Consider the following 7240-nt stretch of genomic DNA (forward strand, 5'->3'; position numbering starts at 1 on the left):
TGCTTTTTCTTCATCTATTGGCATGATCATATTTTTACTCTTCATTTTATTAATATGCTATATGACATTGACTGATTTGTGGATGTTGAACTATCCTTGCATAACTGAAATAAATAAATCCCATTTGATTATGGCATATGATCTTTAATGTAGTCTTGAATTCAGTGTACAATATTTTCTTGAGAATTTTTCATCTATGTTCATCGGGCATACTGGGCTATAATTTTCTTTTCTTTTGGTGTCCTTGTCTGGTTTTTGTATTGGGGTAATGCTGCTCTTATAAAATGAGTTTAGGAGTGTTCTTTCAATTTGTACATTTTGGAGGAGTTTGAGGATGATTGGAACTTAATTCTTCTTGAAATATTTGGTAAAATTCACCAGTGAAAGTCATCTGGTCTTGGACTTTTATTTGTTGGGAGGTTATTGTTTTTTTTTCTTTCATTTGACTTCAAGTTTTTATTTAAATTCTAATTAGGTAACATATATGATAAAATTGGTTTTGGGTGTAGAATTTAGTGATTCAGCACTTACATATAACACCCAGTGCTCACCTCAACAACTGCACTGCACTTCTTAATGCCCGTCACCCATATAGCCCATCCCCCCCCACCCAATGCCCCTTCCAAAACTCTCCCCTATGTTCATCTGTTTTATTTTTTAAATTCCACAGGTGACTGAAATCATATGGTATTTGTCTTTGACTGACTTATTCGCTTAGCATCATACACTCTAGCTCCATCCACATCATTGCAAATGGCAAGATTTCATTGTTTTTGACCACTGAGTAATATTCTATTAATATATACAATATTCTATATACTATTACTATATACAATGTTATATATATATATGCACTATTACTGTATACAATATTCTATTGTATAAATACCACATCTTCTTTATCCATTCATCAGTCAATGGACATTTGGGCTCTCTCCATAGTTTGGCTATTGTTGATAATGCTACTATAAACATTGATATGCATGTACCCCTTCAAATCTGTGCTTTTCTATACTTTGGGTAAATACCTAGTAGTGTAATTGCTGGATCGTAGGGTAGTTGTATTTTCAGTTTTTTTAAGGAACCTCCATACTGTTCTCCAGAATGACTGCACTGGTTGAATTCCCACTGACTATGCAAGAGGGTTCCCCCTTCTCTGCATACTTGCCAACATCTGTTGTCTCCTGTGTTGTTAATTTTAGCCACTATGACAGGTGTGAGATGGTATCTCATTATGGTTTTGATTTGTATTTCCCTGATGATGAGTGGTGTTGAGCATCTTTTCATGTGTCCGTTAGGCATCTGGATGTCGTCTTTGGAAAAATGTCTATTTATGTCTCCTGTCCATTTCTCAACTGGATTAATTGGTTTGGGGTGTTGAGTCTGATAAGTGCTTTATAGATTTTGGATGCTAACTCTTTATCTGATACGTCATTTGCAAATATCTTCTCCCATTGCACAGGTGGCCTTTTAGTCTTGTTGATTGTTTTCTCCACTATGCAGGAGCTTTTTACCTTACTGAAGTCGCAACAGTTCATTTTTGCTTTTGTTTCCCTTGCCTCTGGCAATGTGTCTAGTAAGAAATTGCTATGGCCAAGGTCAAAGAGATTTCTTCCTGTGTTCTACTCTAGGATTTTGATGGTTTCTGTCTCACATTTAGGTCTTCCATGCATTTTGAATTTATTTCCCTGTATGGTGTAAGAAAGTGGTCCAGTTTAATTCTTCTGCATGTTGTTGTCCAGTTTTCCCAACACCATTTGCTGAAGAGACTGTCTTTTTTCCTTCGTCTTTCCTGTTTCATTGAAGATGACTTGACCATATAGTTGTGGGTCTATTTCTGGGTCCTCTATTCTGTCACACTGATCTATGTGTCCATTTTTGTGCCAGTGCCATATTGTCCTGAAAACTACAGCTTTGTAATATAGCTTGAAGTCCAGAATTGTGATGCCTCCAGCTTTGCTTTTATTTTTCAAGATTGCTTTGGCTATTCAGGGGCTTTTGGGGTTCCATACAAATTTTAGAGTTGTTTGTTCTAGCTCTATGGAAAATGCTAGTGGTTGGGGCACCTGAGTGGCACAGTTGGTTCAGTGTGCAACTCTTGGATCTCAGCTCAGTTCATGATCTCACGATTCATGAGCTCAATCCCCACATCAGTGCAGAGCCTGCTTGAGATTGTCTCTCCTTCTCTTTGACGCCCCCCCCACTGGTGGTCTATCAATCAAAATAAAAAACTTAAAAAAATTTTTTTAATGCTGGTGGTATTTTGATAGGGATTTCACTGAATGTATAGGTTGCTTTGGTTAGTGTAGACATTTTAACAATATCTGTTCTTCAAATCCATGAGCATGGAATGTATTTCAATTTATTTGTGTCCTCTTCAATTTCTTTCATAAGGTTTCTATAGTTTTCAGAGTACAGATCTTTTATTTCATTGGTCAGGTTTATTCCTAGGTATCTTATGGGTTTGGTGCAATTGTAAAATAGGATCAGTTCCTTGATTTCTTTTACTGCTGCTTCATCACTGGTGTATAGAAATGCAACCGATTTCTGTACATTGATTTTATATCCTGTGAATTTGTTGACTTTGTGTATCAGTTCTAGTAATTTTTTTATTGTAGTCTTTCAGGTTTTCTACCTACAGTTATCATGTCCTCTGCAAATAGTGAAGGTCTGACTTCTTCCTTGCTGATGTGGATGTCTTTTAATTATTTTTATTGTCTGATTGCTGAGGCTAGGACTTCCAGTACTATATTAAATAACAATGATGAGAGTGGACATCCCTGTCACGTTCTAGACTATAGAGGAAAACCTCTCAGTTTTTCCCCCTTGAAGATGATACTAGTTGTGGGTCTTGCATATACAGCCTTTATTATGTTGAGATATATTCTCTCTATCCCTACTTTGTTGAGGATTTTTACCAAAAATGGATGTTGTATTTCGTAAAATGCTTTTCCTATATCTATTGACAGAATCATATGGTTCTTATCCTTTCTTTTATTAATGTAGTGTATCACATTGATTGATTTGAGAATATTGTACAAGCCCTGCACAGCCCAGGAATAAATCTCACTTGATCGTACTGAAAAATTCTTTAATGTATTGTTGGATTCAATTTGCTACTAACTTGTTGAAAATTTTGGCATCCAGGTTCATCAGGGACTCTTATGTGTAATTCTCCTTTTTAGTGTGGTCTTTGGTTTTGGAATCAAGGTAATGGTGGCCTCGTAGAAAGAGCTTGGAAGTTTTCCCTCCATTTCTTTTCTTTCTTTCTTTCTTTCTTTTTTTTTTTTTTTTTGAACAGTTTAAAGGGAATAGGTATTACTCTCCTTTAAATGACTTGTAGAATTACAGGGAAGCCTCTGGTCCTGGACTTGTGTTTGTTGGGAGATTTTTGTTTACTGATTCGATTTCTTTGCTGGTTATGGGTCTGTTAAAATTTTCTATTTCTTCCTGTTTCAGCTTTTGTAGTGTATGTTTCTAGAAATTTATCCATTTCTTCCAGATTTCCTAGTTTGTTGGCATATAATTTTTCATAATATTCTCTTACAATTGTTTATATTTCTGTGATCTTGGTTGTAATCTCAACTCTTTCATTCATGATTTTATTTATTTGGTCCTTTCTGTTTTCTTTTTGATAAGTATGGCTGGGGGGTATCAATTTTATTAATTCTTTCAAAGAACGAGCTTAGTTTCCTTGATCTCTTCTGTTTGTGTGTGTTTATGTCATTTATTTCTGCTCTACTCTTTATTATTTCCCTTCTGCTGGCTTTAGGCTTCATTTGCTGTTCCTTTTTTAGTTCCTTTAAGCATAAGTTAGATTGTGTATTTTAGACTTTTCTTTAAAAAAATTTTTTTAATGTTTATTTATTTTTGAGAGAGAGAGCATGAGCAGGGGAGGGGCAGAGAGAGAGGGAGACACAGAATCTGAAACAGGCTCCAGGCTCCAAGCTGTCAGCACAGAGCCCCAGGTGGGGCTCAAACTCACCACGAGATTATGACCTGAGCCAAAGTCAGACATAACTGAATGAGCCACCCAGGCATCCCTGAGACATTTCTTGCTTGTTGATGTAGACTTGTATTGCTATATATTTCCCTCACATGACTGCCTTTGCTGCATCAGTTGGGATTTTTTATTACTGACTCAATCTCCTTACTAGTAATTGGTCTACTCATATTTTCTATGTCTTCATGGTTCAGTCTTGGTAGTTTTTAAGTTTATAGGAATTTGTCCATTTCTTTTAGGTTGCCCAAGTTTTTGGCTTGCAATTATTCATGGTAGTCTCTTATAACCTATTGTATTTCTGTGGTAGCAACTGTAACATCTCCTCTTTCATTTCTAATTTTATTTATGTCATTCTCTTTTTTCTTAGTGAGTCTAGCTAAAAGATTTGTCTGATTTGTTTATTAAGTTTTTTAAAAACAGCCCGTAATTTCATTAATCTTTTCTATTGCCTTTGTAGTCTCTTCTTCATTTATTTCCACTCTGATTTTTGTTATTTCCTTCCTTCTACTAACTTGGGGCTTAGTTTAGTCTTCTTTTTCTAGTTCCTTGAATTGTGCAGTTAGGTTGTTTAAATTGCATTTCTTCTTTCTAAATGAAAGTATTCATTGCCATGTACTTCCCTTCTCGGAACTGCTTTTGTATTTTCATCTGTTTTCCTGTTGCTAATTAGTGACCTTTTGTTTCTCCTGAAGAAGTCCCCTGTACATTTCCTGTAAAGGCAATCTAGTGGTGATGAACTCTTTAGATTTGTCTGTCTGAAAACTCTTTATCTCTCTTTCAATTCTGAAAGATAATTTGTCTAGGTAGACTGTTCTTGGTTGACAGGTTTCTTTCTTTCAGCACTTTGAAAATATTGTGCCACACCCATAGGCCTGCAAAGTTTCTGCTGAAAAATCTGCTAATAATTATATGGAGGTTTCCTAGTACATAACTAGTGGTATTTTTTTTACTTCTTTTGTCTTGAAATTTGACATTTTATTTATAATATGTCTCAGTGTGGTTCTTTTTGGATTCATGTTACTAAGAATAATCTGGACTTCCTGGATCTAGATGTCTATTTCTTTTCCGAGGTAAGGGAATTTTCAGCCATTATTTCTTGAATAAGCTTTTCCCTCTTTCTCTCTTCACTTCCTGGGACCTTTATAATGCAAATATTGGTCTGCCTGATGGTGTTCTCTCTTAAGCATCTTCACTCTTTCTCATTAGTTATCCTAATGCTCTTCTGATTTGAAGAATTCCACTGTCCTATCTTTGATTTCACTGATCCTTTTTTCTTCCATTTCACCTAATGTGCTGCTGACACCTTCTATTGAGTTTTTCAGTTCACTTAATGTACGCTTCAGCTCTGAGATTTCTGCTTGGAAACTTCTTGTATTTTCTATCTTTTTGTTGAAATTCTCACTTTGTTCATGCATTGTTCTGACCTTGGTGAGCCTCTTTATGACCATAATTTGAACCCTTTATCAGATAAATTACTCACCTCTGTTTCATCAAGATCTATTTCAGGGGTCTTACCTCAATCTTTTGTTTGAAACCTATTTATTTGCTTCTTCATTTTCCTTGATTCTCTCTGTTGGTTTTTGTGCATTAGATAAATAGTCATTTCTCCCGGTCTTTTTTTTTTTTTTTTTGAGTTTTTTTTTCAACGTTTATTTATTTTTGGGACAGAGAGAGACAGAGCATGAATGGGGGAGGGGCAGAGAGGGAGGGAGACACAGAATCGGAAACAGGCTCCAGGCTCTGAGCCAGCAGCCCAGAGCCTGACGCGGGGCTCGAACACATGGACCGCGAGATCGTGACCTGTCTGAGGCCGACGCTTAACTGACTGCACCACCCAGGCGCCGCTCCTGGTCTTGAAGGAGTAGTCTCATGTACGAGAGGAAACTTATTATTCAGATGCACCCTGCTCACGATTGTTTCTCAAACCTTTGTGATTGTCTAAACAGCCTTCCTAATATTTAGTGCCTCCCTGTAGTTGAGGGTGTGCCACAACCTGTCAGTGTCTCAAAACAGAGGATCTCAGTCAACACCTAAATGCAGGGTGATTGGAAGTCAGATACTCAGAAAGCATTTTTAAAGTATGCATGTAGGCCTCTTTCAGGGATATAGGTGTTTCTGTCTATGACCTCTGCACTAAGCCTACCCAGGGGCAAGAAGAGGGGGACAACCTATTAAGAACTGTTTCTTTGTTTGCTACAGTCCTATGGGATCCACGAGTGCAAGTCCTATTGGCCAACAGAGCCAGGCCATCAAGGGATGTGTCCCCATACACACAGAAACCACACAATCCAGGGTATCAGACATGTGCACAATCTCCTTCCTAGGAGACCCTGGTGTCCTGCAGTGGGGAAGAGGGAGAGTGCAAAGATAGTGCCAGCAGGCCTCCCCTGCTGCAGGGGAGACTGCAGTCCACCCATAGGTGTGTGTGAAATTAGAAGGCTGACCCTCAGGATATAGTTTTTATAATATACATATGGACCTCTTTCAGGAAAAGACTGGGAGTTCAGTGTTTCTGACTGTTGCTTCTGCACTAAATCCCAGGTGATAGTTCAGAACTGTTTCTTTGTTTGTTATCATCTTGTACGTGTCATGGATGTAAACACAGTTGGCTTTCAGAGATGGGGGTTTGAGGGGCCCACTCCCCAAGAGGAAGTCTTAAAAGTTAAGGTGCTACATATTGGGTCTAAGCCCCACACCATTCAGGGAAAAGCTGAAAGTTGTTGAGTTCCCTTCCAATATATGTGACTGTGCCAGGGGAGGGATTATTGGCAAGATTGTGTCTCTACCTCTCCCATCTGTTTCGATGTGGAATTTTTCTTGTTTGCACAATGTGTAGAAGTCATTTGGTTAGTTTATGAATTTCTCTCACAGCCAATTGCTCTGTGTGGAGCTGTAGATTTGCTGTGTCCATCTGAGAAAGTAAGTTCAAGAGCCTCCTATGTTGCCATCTTGAACTAGAGCCCCTTTTTTGCCCCTCCTTTAAAAACTGAAAATCAGCACATAGCCATGAACAAAAGTACATATGTGGGTATTGTGAGATCCAGCACCACATGGACAGGGCCAAGGAGGAGTTTTGCCCACTTGTGCAGTAGGGAACAGGCAACAGATCTCAATGTGTGCTGTGGGGCTAATAGAAGCTAGCAAACCATCCCTAACACCTCTCAGTCACAGTCAGGGAAAACCTGGAGTGCTAGCCATGGACAAATGATATTTTGTCCAAGTCCAACTTTCCTGAGG

This window comes from Prionailurus bengalensis, chromosome D1 (genome assembly GCF_016509475.1).
Source record: "Prionailurus bengalensis isolate Pbe53 chromosome D1, Fcat_Pben_1.1_paternal_pri, whole genome shotgun sequence".
Lineage (NCBI taxonomy): Eukaryota > Metazoa > Chordata > Mammalia > Carnivora > Felidae > Prionailurus > Prionailurus bengalensis.